Below are 16,071 nucleotides of genomic sequence, written 5' to 3' on the forward strand. Positions count from 1 at the left end.
GGTTTGTCTACTTGGAGCCTGCTGCTAGTGGCTGTTTTCTTTTAGATTAGCTGTTAGTATATTGTTGTTGTTCTTGAGGCTGGCCAGAGAGGCAGCGTAGTCCACTACTTTTTCCACACTCCACTTGGAACAGAAGAACATGGGCAGGCTGGAGTCTTTGCCCTCTTTGGGAAGGAAGACGTTGAAATAGGTCCACTCTGTCTGGAAAAACAAATGAATAAGATGTAGACTTGTATATAAAATATAATAAAATGTAAAACCCCCAAAAATACACTGATTCTTTAAATCAGGGGAGTACATGTCCTATCCCCAACCCCCTCATTCTGAAATTACATTTTTGTCCCCCCTAGTTTTATCATTGGAATGTGATACAAAACGAGGCTACGGTATGCTTTAGGACCATGCAGACACCTCCAAGCAGTCGGATAGGCTGTTTGGAGTGTTTATCCAACTGGTGAAAAAATAATAATAGTTATGTCCCCCCCATTTCGAAAACCAAAGTTGCACCCCTGCTTTGTACTGTATATAATGTATTTTCAACTCATTTTTCATTTCAAAACTTGAGACATCTGTGGCTTTGTGTTTTGTGAAAAAACTGCACATTTTAAAGTGGCCTTTTATTGTCCCGAGCATAGATTGTAAATCTCAATTGTCAGTAGGAACCACATTTGTTTAAGCAAGTCAGCCATATCAGCTACAGTATGTTTTTTTTTAAAGGCAGTAAACGAGGCTGAATGAACTGTTTCGTTGCCAGACAAGGCTCCGCTGATAGCCAGGTGTAGCAGTGGTAAGGATGTTTTGGTGCTGAAAAGAAAGCTCTGCTGTTGGGAAAGCTTTATATAGGGCCTAACTGTTTGTGGGTACCGTTTGTCACCGTTATAGTGCAATGAACGTATTCTTTAATGTTGTATTGTCTTGTGTAATGGCTTTGCTGGCATGCGTCAAAACTTTTCCAGTATGTTTGCCCCACCAAGATGTAATTTTCTGTTGGGAATAAGAGATCCAGTGGCCTAATGGATAAGGCATCAGCCTCCGGAGCTGGGGCTTGTGGGTCTGTTGAGAGCAGCTGTGCATTAAATAAGTGGCCAGCCAAGACTTGGTTCTTGCTAAGATCATGTTTAGCTTTAATCAATATCTGTACTAAATTCCCAATTCCCTGATTCAAATAGTGAATTCCAAATAAGTGAAGCGTTACTCAACAGTAGGAGTGCTAGAAAAGTGACAATTGGAACCCCCCTTCCAGGTCATGACTTCACCAAACAATCTACAGCTTTATTAATCATAAATAAAAACATCTTCATAGTATTCAAATGACTCCAATAGATCTAGTGAGTCAGGATTTGTTTTTTTGTGAAATGTATTGTGACAAACATGATTGTGAAACTAAACGTTATAATAAATGTTGATTTGAATGTTGATTCATATTTGTATGATGACGACAGTAGAATAGGTTTGTCTACTTGGAGCCTGCTGCTAGTGGCTGTTTTCTTTTAGATTAGCTGTTAGTATATTGTTGTTGTTCTTGAGGCTGGCCAGAGAGGCAACGTAGTCCACTACTTTTTCCACACTCCACTTGGAACAGAAGAACATGGGCAGGCTGGAGTCTTTGCCCTCTTTGGGAAGGAAGACGTTGAAATAGGTCCACTCTGTCTGGAAAAACAAATGAATAAGATGTAGACTTGTATATAAAATATAATAAAATGTAAAACCCCCAAAAATACACTGATTCTTTAAATCAGGGGAGTACATGTCCTATCCCCAACCCCCTCATTCTGAAATTACATTTTTGTCCCCCCTAGTTTTATCATTGGAATGTGATACAAAACGAGGCTACGGTATGCTTTAGGACCATGCAGACACCTCCAAGCAGTCGGATAGGCTGTTTGGAGTGTTTATCCAACTGGTGAAAAAATAATAATAGTTATGTCCCCCCCATTTCGAAAACCAAAGTTGCACCCCTGCTTTGTACTGTATATAATGTATTTTCAACTCATTTTTCATTTCAAAACTTGAGACATCTGTGGCTTTGTGTTTTGTGAAAAAACTGCACATTTTAAAGTGGCCTTTTATTGTCCCGAGCATAGATTGTAAATCTCAATTGTCAGTAGGAACCACATTTGTTTAAGCAAGTCAGCCATATCAGCTACAGTATGTTTTTTTTTAAAGGCAGTAAACGAGGCTGAATGAACTGTTTCGTTGCCAGACAAGGCTCCGCTGATAGCCAGGTGTAGCAGTGGTAAGGATGTTTTGGTGCTGAAAAGAAAGCTCTGCTGTTGGGAAAGCTTTATATAGGGCCTAACTGTTTGTGGGTACCGTTTGTCACCGTTATAGTGCAATGAACGTATTCTTTAATGTTGTATTGTCTTGTGTAATGGCTTTGCTGGCATGCGTCAAAACTTTTCCAGTATGTTTGCCCCACCAAGATGTAATTTTCTGTTGGGAATAAGAGATCCAGTGGCCTAATGGATAAGGCATCAGCCTCCGGAGCTGGGGCTTGTGGGTTCAAGTCCCACCTGGGTCTGTTGAGAGCAGCTGTGCATTAAATAAGTGGCCAGCCAAGACTTGGTTCTTGCTAAGATCATGTTTAGCTTTAATCAATAAATGTACTAAATTCCCAATTCCCTGATTCAAATAGTGAATTCCAAATAAGTGAAGCGTTACTCAACAGTAGGAGTGCTAGAAAAGTGACAATTGGAACCCCCCTTCCAGGTCATGACTTCACCAAACAATCTACAGCTTTATTAATCATAAATAAAAACATCTTCATAGTATTCAAATGACTCCAATAGATCTAGTGAGTCAGGATTTGTTTTTTTGTGAAATGTATTGTGACAAACATGATTGTGAAACTAAACGTTATAATAAATGTTGATTTGAATGTTGATTCATATTTGTATGATGACGACAGTAGAATAGGTTTGTCTACTTGGAGCCTGCTGCTAGTGGCTGTTTTCTTTTAGATTAGCTGTTAGTATATTGTTGTTGTTCTTGAGGCTGGCCAGAGAGGCAACGTAGTCCACTACTTTTTCCACACTCCACTTGGAACAGAAGAACATGGGCAGGCTGGAGTCTTTGCCCTCTTTGGGAAGGAAGACGTTGAAATAGGTCCACTCTGTCTGGAAAAACAAATGAATAAGATGTAGACTTGCATATAAAATATAATAAAATGTAAAACCCCCAAAAAGACACTGATTCTTTAAATCAGGGGAGTACATGTCCTATCCCCAACCCCCTCATTCTGAAATTACATTTTTGTCCCCCCTAGTTTTATCATTGGAATGTGATACAAAACGAGGCTACGGTATGCTTTAGGACCATGCAGACACCTCCAAGCAGTCGGATAGTCTGTTTGGAGTGTTTATCCACCTGGTGAAAAAATAATAATAGTTATGTCCCCCCCATTTCGAAAACCAAAGTTGCACCCCTGCTTTGTACTGTATATAATGTATTTTCAACTAATTTTTCATTTCAAAACTTGAGACATCTGTGGCTTTGCGTTTTGTGAAAAAACTGCACATTTTAAAGTGGCCTTTTATTGTCCCGAGCATAGATTGTAAATCTCAATTGTCAGTAGGAACCACATTTGTTTAAGCAAGTCAGCCATATCAGCTACAGTATGTTTTTTTTTAAAGGCAGTAAACGAGGCTGAATGAACTGTTTCGTTGCCAGACAAGGCTCCGCTGATAGCCAGGTGTAGCAGTGGTAAGGATGTTTTGGTGCTGAAAAGAAAGCTCTGCTGTTGGGAAAGCTTTATATAGGGCCTAACTGTTTGTGGGTACCGTTTGTCACCGTTATAGTGCAATGAACGTATTCTTTAATGTTGTATTGTCTTGTGTAATGGCTTTGCTGGCATGCGTCAAAACTTTTCCAGTATGTTTGCCCCACCGAGATGTAATTTTCTATTGGGAATAAGAGATCCAGTGGCCTAATGGATAAGGCATCAGCCTCCGGAGCTGGGGATTGTGGGTTCAAGTCCCACCTGGGTCTGTTGAGAGCAGCTGTGCATTAAATAAATGGCCAGCAAAGACTTGGTTCTTGCTAAGATCCACTTGCATGGAATGTTTAGCTTTAATCAATATCTGTACTAAATTCCCAATTCCCTGATTCAAATAGTGAATTCCAAATAAGTGAAGCGTTACTCATCAGTAGGAGTGCTAGAAAAGTGACAATTGGAACCCCTCTTCCAGGTCATGACTTCACCAAACAATCTACAGCTTTATTAATCATAAATAAAAACATCTTCATAGTATTCAAATGACTCCAATAGATCTAGTGAGTCAGGATTTGTTTTTTTGTGAAATGTATTGTGACAAACATGATTGTGAAACTAAACGTTATAATAAATGTTGATTTGAATGTTGATTCATATTTGTATGATGATGACAGTAGAATAGGTTTGTCTACGTGGAGCCTGCTGCTAGTGGCTGTTTTCTTTTAGATTAGCTGTTAGTATATTGTTGTTGTTCTTGAGGCTGGCCAGAGAGGCAGCGTAGTCCACTACTTTTTCCACACTCCACTTGGAACAGAAGAACATGGGCAGGCTGGAGTCTTTGCCCTCTTTGGGAAGGAAGACGTTGAAATAGGTCCACTCTGTCTGGAAAACCAAAGGAATATGATGTAGACTTGTATATAAAATATAATAAAATGCAAAACCCCCAAAAAGACACTGATTCTTTAAATCAGGGGAGTACATGTCCTGTCCCCAACCCCCTCATTCTGAAATTACATTTTTGTCCCCCATAGTTTTATCATTGGAATGTGATACAAAACGATGCTACGGTATGCTTTAGGACCATGCGGACACCTCCAAGCAGTCGGATAGGCTGTTTGGAGTGTTTATCCAACTGGTGAAAAAATAAAAAATAATAATAGTTATGTCCCCCCCATTTCGAAAACTAAAGTTGCACCCCTGCTTTATACTGTATATAATGTATTTTCAACTCGTTTTTCATTTCAAAACTTGAGACATCTGTGGCTTTGTGTTTTGTGAAAAAACTGCACATTTTAAAGTGGCCTTTTATTGTCCCCAGCATAGATTGTACATCTCAATTGTCAGTAGGAACCACATTTGTTTAAGCAAGTCAGCCATATCAGCTACAGTATGTTTTTTTAAAAAGGCAGTAAACGAGGCTGAATGAACTGTTTCGTTGACAGACAAGGCTCCGCTGATAGCCAGGTGTAGCAGTGGTAAGGATGTTTTGGTGCTGAAAAGAAAGCTCTGCTGTTGGGAAAGCTTTATATAGGGCCTAACTGTTTGTGGGTACCGTTTGTCACCGTTATAGTGCAATGGACGTATTATTTAATGTTGTATTGTCTTGTGTAATGGCTTTGCTGGCATGCGTCAAAACTTTTCCAGTATGTTTGCCCCACCGAGATGTAATTTTCTGTTGGGAATAAGAGATCTAGTGGCCTAATGGATAAGGCATCAGCCTCCGGAGCTGGGGATTGTGGGTTCAAGTCCCACCTGGGTCTGTTGAGAGCAGCTGTGCATTAAATAAATGGCCAGCCAAGACTTGGTTCTTGCTAAGATCCACTTGCATGGAATGTTTGGCTTTAATCAATATCTGTACTAAATTCCCAATTCCCTGATTCAAATAGTGAATTCCAAATAAGTGAAGCGTTACTCAACAGTAGGAGTGCTAGAAAAGTGACAATTGGAACCCCTCTTCCAGGTCATGACTTCACCAAACAATCTAAAGCTTTATTAATCATAAATAAAAACATCTTCATAGTATTCAAATGACTCCAATAGATCTAGTGAGTCAGGATTTTTTTTTGTGAAATGTATTGTGACAAACATGATTGTGAAACTAAACGTTATAATAAATGTTGATTTGAATGTTGATTCATATTTGTATGATGATAACAGTAGAATAGGTTTGTCTACTTGGAGCCTGCTGCTAGTGGCTGTTTTCTTTTAGATTAGCTGTTAGTATATTGTTGTTGTTCTTGAGGCTGGCCAGAGAGGCAGCGTAGTCCACTACTTTTTCCACACTCCACTTGGAACAGAAGAACATGGGCAGGCTGGAGTCTTTGCCCTCTTTGGGAAGGAAGACGTTGAAATAGGTCCACTCTGTCTGGAAAAACAAATGAATAAGATGTAGACTTGTATATAAAATATAATAAAATGTAAAACCCCCAAAAATACACTGATTCTTTAAATCAGGGGAGTACATTTCCTGTCCCCAACCCCCTCATTCTGAAATTACATTTTTGTCCCCCCTAGTTTTATCATTGGAATGTGATACAAAACGAGGCTACGGTATGCTTTAGGACCATGCGGACACCTCCAAGCAGTCGGATAGGCTGTTTGGAGTGTTTATCCAACTGGTGAAAAAATAAAAAATAATAATAGTTATGTCCCCCCCATTTCGAAAACTAAAGTTGCACCCCTGCTTTATACTGTATATAATGTATTTTCAACTCGTTTTTCATTTCAAAACTTGAGACATCTGTGGCTTTGTGTTTTGTGAAAAAACTGCACATTTTAAAGTGGCCTTTTATTGTCCCCAGCATAGATTGTACATCTCAATTGTCAGTAGGAACCACATTTGTTTAAGCAAGTCAGCCATATCAGCTACAGTATGTTTTTTTAAAAAGGCAGTAAACGAGGCTGAATGAACTGTTTCGTTGACAGACAAGGCTCCGCTGATAGCCAGGTGTAGCAGTGGTAAGGATGTTTTGGTGCTGAAAAGAAAGCTCTGCTGTTGGGAAAGCTTTATATAGGGCCTAACTGTTTGTGGGTACCGTTTGTCACCGTTATAGTGCAATGGACGTATTATTTAATGTTGTATTGTCTTGTGTAATGGCTTTGCTGGCATGCGTCAAAACTTTTCCAGTATGTTTGCCCCACCGAGATGTAATTTTCTGTTGGGAATAAGAGATCTAGTGGCCTAATGGATAAGGCATCAGCCTCCGGAGCTGGGGATTGTGGGTTCAAGTCCCACCTGGGTCTGTTGAGAGCAGCTGTGCATTAAATAAATGGCCAGCCAAGACTTGGTTCTTGCTAAGATCCACTTGCATGGAATGTTTGGCTTTAATCAATATCTGTACTAAATTCCCAATTCCCTGATTCAAATAGTGAATTCCAAATAAGTGAAGCGTTACTCAACAGTAGGAGTGCTAGAAAAGTGACAATTGGAACCCCTCTTCCAGGTCATGACTTCACCAAACAATCTAAAGCTTTATTAATCATAAATAAAAACATCTTCATAGTATTCAAATGACTCCAATAGATCTAGTGAGTCAGGATTTTTTTTTGTGAAATGTATTGTGACAAACATGATTGTGAAACTAAACGTTATAATAAATGTTGATTTGAATGTTGATTCATATTTGTATGATGATAACAGTAGAATAGGTTTGTCTACTTGGAGCCTGCTGCTAGTGGCTGTTTTCTTTTAGATTAGCTGTTAGTATATTGTTGTTGTTCTTGAGGCTGGCCAGAGAGGCAGCGTAGTCCACTACTTTTTCCACACTCCACTTGGAACAGAAGAACATGGGCAGGCTGGAGTCTTTGCCCTCTTTGGGAAGGAAGACGTTGAAATAGGTCCACTCTGTCTGGAAAAACAAATGAATAAGATGTAGACTTGTATATAAAATATAATAAAATGTAAAACCCCCAAAAATACACTGATTCTTTAAATCAGGGGAGTACATTTCCTGTCCCCAACCCCCTCATTCTGAAATTACATTTTTGTCCCCCCTAGTTTTATCATTGGAATGTGATACAAAACGAGGCTACGGTATGCTTTAGGACCATGCGGACACCTCCAAGCAGTCGGATAGGCTGTTTGGAGTGTTTATCCAACTGGTGAAAAAATAAAAAATAATAATAGTTATGTCCCCCCCATTTCGAAAACTAAAGTTGCACCCCTGCTTTATACTGTATATAATGTATTTTCAACTCGTTTTTCATTTCAAAACTTGAGACATCTGTGGCTTTGTGTTTTGTGAAAAAACTGCACATTTTAAAGTGGCCTTTTATTGTCCCCAGCATAGATTGTACATCTCAATTGTCAGTAGGAACCACATTTGTTTAAGCAAGTCAGCCATATCAGCTACAGTATGTTTTTTTAAAAAGGCAGTAAACGAGGCTGAATGAACTGTTTCGTTGACAGACAAGGCTCCGCTGATAGCCAGGTGTAGCAGTGGTAAGGATGTTTTGGTGCTGAAAAGAAAGCTCTGCTGTTGGGAAAGCTTTATATAGGGCCTAACTGTTTGTGGGTACCGTTTGTCACCGTTATAGTGCAATGGACGTATTCTTTAATGTTGTATTGTCTTGTGTAATGGCTTTGCTGGCATGCGTCAAAACTTTTCCAGTATGTTTGCCCCACCGAGATGTAATTTTCTGTTGGGAATAAGAGATCCAGTGGCCTAATGGATAAGGCATCAGCCTCCGGAGCTGGGGATTGTGGGTTCAAGTCCCACCTGGGTCTGTTGAGAGCAGCTGTGCATTAAATAAATGGCCAGCCAAGACTTGGTTCTTGCTAAGATCCACTTGCATGGAATGTTTGGCTTTAATCAATATCTGTACTAAATTCCCTGATTCAAATAGTGAATTCCAAATAAGTGAAGCGTTACTCAACAGTAGGAGTGCTAGAAAAGTGACAATTGGAACCCTTCTTCCAGGTCATGACTTCACCAAACAATCTACAGCTTTATTAATCATAAATAAAACCATCTTCATAGTATTCAAATGACTCCAATAGATTTAGTGAGTCAGGATTTGTTTTTTTGTGAAATGTATTGTGACAAACATGATTGTGAAACTACACGTTATAATAAATGTTGATTTGAATGTTGATTCGTATTTGTATGATGATAACAGTAGAATAGGTTTGTCTACTTGGAGCCTGCTGCTAGTGGCTGTTTTCTTTTAGATTAGCTGTTAGTATATTGTTGTTGTTCTTGAGGCTGGCCAGAGAGGCAGCGTAGTCCACTACTTTTTCCACACTCCACTTGGAACAGAAGAACATGGGCAGGCTGGAGTCTTTGCCCTCTTTGGGAAGGAAGACGTTGAAATAGGTCCACTCTGTCTGGAAAAACAAATGAATAAGATGTAGACTTGTATATAAAATATAATAAAATGTAAAACCCCCAAAAATACACTGATTCTTTAAATCAGGGGAGTACATGTCCTGTCCCCAACCCCCTCATTCTGAAATTACATTTTTTTCCCCCCTAGTTTTATCATTGGAAGGTGATACAAAACGAGGCTACGGTATGCTTTAGGACCATGCGGACACCTCCAAGCAGTCGGATAGGCTGTTTGGAGTGTTTATCCAACTGGTGAAAAAATAATAATAGTTATGTCCCCCCCATTTCGAAAACCAAAGTTGCACCCCTGCTTTGTACTGTATATAATGTATTTTCAACTCATTTTTCATTTCAAAACTTGAGACATCTGTGGCTTTGTGTTTTGTGAAAAAACTGCACATTTTAAAGTGGCCTTTTATTGTCCCCAGCAGAGATTGTACATCTCAATTGTCAGTAGGAACCAAATTTGTTTAAGCAAGTCAGCCATATCAGCTACAGTATGTTTTTTTGAAAAGGCAGTAAACGAGGCTGAATGAACTGTTTCGTTGCCAGACAAGGCTCCGCTGATAGCCAGGTATAGCAGTGGTAAGGATGTTTTGGTGCTGAAAAGAAAGCTCTGCTGTTGGGAAAGCTTTATATAGGGCCTAACTGTTTGTGGCTACCGTTTGTCACCGTTATAGTGCAATGAACGTATTCTTTAATGTTGTATTGTCTTGTGTAATGGCTTTGCTGGCATGCGTCAAAACTTTTCCAGTATGTTTGCCCCACAGAGATGTAATTTTCTTTTGGGAATAAGAGATCCAGTGGCCTAATGGATAAGGCATCTGCCTCCGGAGCTGGGGATTGTGGGTTCAAGTCCCACCTGGGTCTGTTGAGAGCAGCTGTGCATTAAATAAATGGCCAGCAAAGACTTGGTTCTTGCTAAGATCCACTTGCATGGAATGTTTAGCTTTAATCAATATCTGTACTAAATTCCCAATTCCCTGATTCAAATAGTGAATTCCAAATAAGTGAAGCGTTACTCATCAGTAGGAGTGCTAGAAAAGTGACAATTGGAACCCCTCTTCCAGGTCATGACTTCACCAAACAATCTACAGCTTTATTAATCATAAATAAAAACATCTTCATAGTATTCAAATGACTCCAATAGATCTAGTGAGTCAGGATTTGTTTTTTTGTGAAATGTATTGTGACAAACATGATTGTGAAACTAAACGTTATAATAAATGTTGATTTGAATGTTGATTCATATTTGTATGATGATGACAGTAGAATAGGTTTGTCTACGTGGAGCCTGCTGCTAGTGGCTGTTTTCTTTTAGATTAGCTGTTAGTATATTGTTGTTGTTCTTGAGGCTGGCCAGAGAGGCAGCGTAGTCCACTACTTTTTCCACACTCCACTTGGAACAGAAGAACATGGGCAGGCTGGAGTCTTTGCCCTCTTTGGGAAGGAAGACGTTGAAATAGGTCCACTCTGTCTGGAAAACCAAAGGAATATGATGTAGACTTGTATATAAAATATAATAAAATGTAAAACCCCCAAAAAGACACTGATTCTTTAAATCAGGGGAGTACATGTCCTGTCCCCAACCCCCTCATTCTGAAATTACATTTTTGTCCCCCATAGTTTTATCATTGGAATGTGATACAAAACGAGGCTACGGTATGCTTTAGGACCATGCGGACACCTCCAAGCAGTCGGATAGGCTGTTTGGAGTGTTTATCCAACTGGTGAAAAAATAAAAAATAATAATAGTTATGTCCCCCCCATTTCGAAAACTAAAGTTGCACCCCTGCTTTATACTGTATATAATGTATTTTCAACTCGTTTTTCATTTCAAAACTTGAGACATCTGTGGCTTTGTGTTTTGTGAAAAAACTGCACATTTTAAAGTGGCCTTTTATTGTCCCCAGCATAGATTGTACATCTCAATTGTCAGTAGGAACCACATTTGTTTAAGCAAGTCAGCCATATCAGCTACAGTATGTTTTTTTAAAAAGGCAGTAAACGAGGCTGAATGAACTGTTTCGTTGACAGACAAGGCTCCGCTGATAGCCAGGTGTAGCAGTGGTAAGGATGTTTTGGTGCTGAAAAGAAAGCTCTGCTGTTGGGAAAGCTTTATATAGGGCCTAACTGTTTGTGGGTACCGTTTGTCACCGTTATAGTGCAATGGACGTATTATTTAATGTTGTATTGTCTTGTGTAATGGCTTTGCTGGCATGCGTCAAAACTTTTCCAGTATGTTTGCCCCACCGAGATGTAATTTTCTGTTGGGAATAAGAGATCTAGTGGCCTAATGGATAAGGCATCAGCCTCCGGAGCTGGGGATTGTGGGTTCAAGTCCCACCTGGGTCTGTTGAGAGCAGCTGTGCATTAAATAAATGGCCAGCTAAGACTTGGTTCTTGCTAAGATCCACTTGCATGGAATGTTTGGCTTTAATCAATATCTGTACTAAATTCCCAATTCCCTGATTCAAATAATGAATTCCAAATAAGTGAAGCGTTACTCAACAGTAGGAGTGCTAGAAAAGTGACAATTGGAACCCCTCTTCTAGGTCATGACTTCACCAAACAATCTACAGCTTTATTAATCATAAATAAAAACATCTTCATAGTATTCAAATGACTCCAATAGATCTAGTGAGTCAGGATTTGTTTTTTTGTGAAATGTATTGTGACAAACATGATTGTGAAACTACACGTTATAATAAATGTTGATTTGAATGTTGATTCGTATTTGTATGATGATAACAGTAGAATAGGTTTGTCTACTTGGAGCCTGCTGCTAATGGCTGTTTTCTTTTAGATTAGCTGTTAGTATATTGTTGTTGTTCTTGAGGCTGGCCAGTGAGGCAGCGTAGTCCACTACTTTTTCCACACTCCACTTGGAACAGAAGAACATGGGCAGGCTGGAGTCTTTGCCCTCTTTGGGAAGGAAGACGTTGAAATAGGTCCACTCTGTCTGGAAAACCAAAGGAATATGATGAAGACTTGTATATAAAATATAATAAAATGCAAAACCCCCAAAAAGACACTGATTCTTTAAATCAGGGGAGTACATGTCCTGTCCCCAACCCCCTCATTCTGAAATTACATTTTTGTCCCCCATAGTTTTATCATTGGAATGTGATACAAAACGAGGCTACGGTATGCTTTAGGACCATGCGGACACCTCCAAGCAGTCGGATAGGCTGTTTGAGTGTTTATCCAACTGGTGAAAAAATAATAATAGTTATGTCCCCCCCATTTCGAAAACCAAAGTTGCACCCCTGCTTTGTACTGTATATAATGTATTTTCAACTCATTTTTCATTTCAAAACTTGAGACATCTGTGGCTTTGCGTTTTGTGAAAAAACTGCATATTTTAAAGTGGCCTTTTATTGTCCCCAGCATAGATTGTACATCTCAATTGTCAGTAGGAACCACATTTGTTTAAGCAAGTCAGCCATATCAGCTACAGTATGTTTTTTTAAAAAGGCAGTAAACGAGGCTGAATGAACTGTTTCGTTGCCAGACAAGGCTCCGCTGATAGCCAGGTATAGCAGTGGTAAGGATGTTTTGGTGCTGAAAAGAAAGCTCTGCTGTTGGGAAAGCTTTATATAGGGCATAACTGTTTGGGGGTACCGTTTGTCACCGTTATAGTGCAATGAATGTATTCTTTATTGTTGTATTGTCTTGTGTAATGGCTTTGCTGGCATGCGTCAAAACTTTTCCAGTATGTTTTCCCCACCAAGATGTAATTTTCTTTTGGGAATAAGAGATCCAGTGGCCTAATGGATAAGGCATCAGCCTCCGAAGCTGGGGATTGTGGGTTCAAATCCCACCTGGGTCTGTTGAAAGCAGCTGTGGATTAAATAAATGGCAAGACATGACTTGGTTCTTGCTAAGATCCACTTGCATGACATGTTTAGCTTTAATCAATATCTGTACTAAATTCCCAATTCCCTGATTCAAATAGTGAATTCCAAATAAATGAAGCGTTACTCAATAGTAGGAGTGCTAGAAAAGTGACAATTGGAACCCCTCTTCCAGGTCTGGACTTCACCAAACAATCTACAGCTTTATTAATCATAAATAAAAACATCTTCATACTATTCAAATGACTCCAATAGATCTAGTGAGTCAGGATTTGTTTTTTGTGAAATGTATTGTGACAAACATGATTGTGAAACTACACGTTATAATAAATGTTGATTTGAATGTTGATTCGTATTTGTATGATGATAACAGTAGAATAGGTTTGTCTACTTGGAGCCTGCTGCTAGTGGCTGTTTTCTTTTAGATTAGCTGTTAGTATATTGTTGTTGTTCATGAGGCTGGCCAGTGAGGCAGCGTAGTCCACTACTTTTTCCACACTCCACTTGGAAAAGAAGAACATGGGCAGGCTGGAGTCTTTGCCCTCTTTGGGAAGGAAGACATTGAAATAGGTCCACTCTGTCTGGAAAACCAAATGAATAAGATGTAGACTTGTATATAAAATATAATAAAATGCAAAACCCCCAAAAAGACACTGATTCTTTAAATCAGGGGAGTACATGTCCTGTCCCCAACCCCCTCATTCTGAAATTACATTTTTGTCCCCCCTAGTTTTATCATTGGAATGTGATACAAAACGAGGCTACGGTATGCTTTAGGACCATGCGGACACCTCCAAGCAGTCGGATAGGCTGTTTGGAGTGTTTATCCAACTGGTGAAAAAATAAAAAATAATAATAGTTATGTCCCCCCCATTTCGAAAACCAAAGTTGCACCCCTGCTTTATACTGTTTATAATTTATTTTCAAATCGTTTTTCATTTCAAAACTTGAGACATCTGTGGCTTTGTGTTTTGAGAAAAAACTGCACATTTTAAAGTGGCCTTTTATTGTCCCCAGCATAGATTGTATATCTCAAATGTCAGTAGGAACCACATTTGTTTAAGCAAGTCAGCCATATCAGCTACAGTATGTTTTTTTAAAAAGACAGTAAACGAGGCTGAATGAACTGTTTCGTTGCCAGACAAGGCTCCGCTGATAGCCAGGTGTAGCAGTGGTAAGGATGTTTTGGTGCTGGAAAGAAAGCTCTGCTTTTGGGATAGCTTTATATAGGGCATAACTGTTTGTGGATACCGTTTGTCACCGTTATAGTGCAATGAATGTATTCTTTAATGTTGTATTGTCTTGTGCAATGGCTGGCATGCATTTAATTAAGAGCACGTCAAACTGTTGTACATCAAATCTTTATTAGTCATAAAGAAATAAAAACATCTTCATAGTATCCTGGTCAAAAGTAGTGCACTTAAACCTGTTGGTACTATGGGGCAGTATTTTCATTTTTGGATAAAAAACGTTCCCATTTTAAATGGGATATTTTTTCAGGACAAGATGCTAGAATATGCATATAATTGACAGCTTTGGATAGAAAACACTCTAACGTTTCCAAAACTGTAAAGATATTGTCTGTGAGTATAACAGAACTGATGTTGCAGGCGAAAGCCTGAGAAAAATCCAATCCGGAAGTGCCCCAGGTTTTGAAAGCGCTGCGTTCCAATGAGTCCCTATTGAGCTGTGAATGTGCCATCAACGAGCTTACGCTTTCTACGTATTCCCCAAGGTGTCTACAGCATTGTGACGTAGTTTTACGCATTTATGTTGAAGAATAGCCGTAGGCGGCTACATTGCGTAAGTGTTCACATGGTGGCTCCGAGAGAGATTCTCGCCTAAAATACAGAGGTAGCCATTACTCCAATCGGTCCTACTGGATATATTATCGAATAGATATTAGAAAAACACCTTGAGGATGGATGTTTCTGTTGATATTATGGAGCTAATTTGGAATGTTTTTCGCTGTTTTCGTGACTGCAATTTCCGGGGGATTTCTCAGCCAAACGTGAAGAACAAACGGAGCTATTTCGCCTACAAAAATAATGTTTTGGGAAAAAATGAACTTTGGCTATCTACCTGGGAGTCTCATGAGTGAAAACATCTGAAGTTCATCAAAGGTAAACGATTAAATTTGATTACTTTTCTGATTTTCGTGACAAGGTTGCCTGCTGCTAGTCTATGATAAACTTACACAAATGCTTGTGTAGCTTTGGCTGTAAAGCATATTTTGAAAATCTGAGATGACAGGGTGATTTACAAAAGGCTAAGCTGTGTTCCAATATATTTCACTTGTGATTTTCATGAATAGGAAGATTTTCTAGGAAGATTTATGTCCGTTGCGTTATGCTAATTAGTGTCAGGCGATGATTACACTCCCGGACCTGGGTTTGAGAGTCACAAGATAGGTAATACAGTTCCATTAGGGACACAACCACTTTCTCCAGCTCTCTCTTCATATATGCCTCGTAGTACCTGTGGCAGTCCCTTGTCTCCTTCAGCATGATGCTTTAGTTTCATTGGAGCCACCTTGGATGCTGTTGCAGTGTTCTTTGCCCCCTTGCAACCTTTACTCGGAGGCAAAGCCTACTTTGACTCTTCAGTGACAAGTGTGGAACAACACAACATAAACATACTGCTACTAAAACACGTACACTATTGGTAAACACTGCCTTCATGTGGAGATGCTAAAGAATTGGGACAGACTTTTATTTTTTATTTAACCTTTATTTGAGTAGGAAAGTCAGTTAAGAACAAATTCTTATTCATAATGATGGTCTACTGTACCAAAAGGCAAAAGGCCTCCTGCGGGGACAGGGGCTGGGATTAAAAATAAAATAAAAATGTAGGACAAAACACACATCACGACAAGAGAGACCTAAAACGACAACATAGCATGGCAGAAACACATGGAAGCACAGCATGGTAGCAACACAGCATGGCAGCAGCACAACATGGTCGCAGCACAAAACATGGTACAAACATTATTGGGCACAGACAACAGCACAAAGGGCAAGAAGGTAGAGACAACAATACATCACATGAGGCAGCCACAACTGTCAGGAAGAGTGTCCATTTTTGAGTGAAGAGATGGAGATAAAGCAGCCCAGTTTGAGTGTTTTTTGCAGCTCGTTCCAGTCGTAAGCTGCAGTGAATTGAGAATTCGTATATA

At 39.4% G+C, this 16,071-nt stretch overlaps 8 non-coding genes across 8 annotated transcripts; all 8 read left to right on the forward strand.

Annotated features, from left to right (window-relative positions):
• Nucleotides 1–2,448: 2,448 nt before the first annotated feature.
• On the forward strand, nucleotides 2,449–2,521 carry trnar-ccg. Its single transcript has one exon. It is a non-coding gene; the product is annotated as a tRNA-Arg (tRNA).
• Nucleotides 2,522–3,914: 1,393 nt separating this feature from the next.
• trnar-ccg lies at nucleotides 3,915–3,987 on the forward strand. The gene has a single exon. It is a non-coding gene; the product is annotated as a tRNA-Arg (tRNA).
• A 1,412-nt stretch (nucleotides 3,988–5,399) lies between these two features.
• Nucleotides 5,400–5,472, forward strand: trnar-ccg. Its single transcript has one exon. It is a non-coding gene; the product is annotated as a tRNA-Arg (tRNA).
• A 1,410-nt stretch (nucleotides 5,473–6,882) lies between these two features.
• Nucleotides 6,883–6,955, forward strand: trnar-ccg. The gene has a single exon. It is a non-coding gene; the product is annotated as a tRNA-Arg (tRNA).
• Nucleotides 6,956–8,365: 1,410 nt separating this feature from the next.
• Nucleotides 8,366–8,438, forward strand: trnar-ccg. The gene has a single exon. It is a non-coding gene; the product is annotated as a tRNA-Arg (tRNA).
• Nucleotides 8,439–9,836: 1,398 nt separating this feature from the next.
• On the forward strand, nucleotides 9,837–9,909 carry trnar-ccg. Its single transcript has one exon. It is a non-coding gene; the product is annotated as a tRNA-Arg (tRNA).
• A 1,412-nt stretch (nucleotides 9,910–11,321) lies between these two features.
• Nucleotides 11,322–11,394, forward strand: trnar-ccg. Its single transcript has one exon. It is a non-coding gene; the product is annotated as a tRNA-Arg (tRNA).
• A 1,404-nt stretch (nucleotides 11,395–12,798) lies between these two features.
• On the forward strand, nucleotides 12,799–12,871 carry trnar-ccg. The gene has a single exon. It is a non-coding gene; the product is annotated as a tRNA-Arg (tRNA).
• Nucleotides 12,872–16,071: the final 3,200 nt, after the last annotated feature.

Source organism: Oncorhynchus mykiss, chromosome 11 (assembly GCF_013265735.2).
Source record: "Oncorhynchus mykiss isolate Arlee chromosome 11, USDA_OmykA_1.1, whole genome shotgun sequence".
Lineage (NCBI taxonomy): Eukaryota > Metazoa > Chordata > Actinopteri > Salmoniformes > Salmonidae > Oncorhynchus > Oncorhynchus mykiss.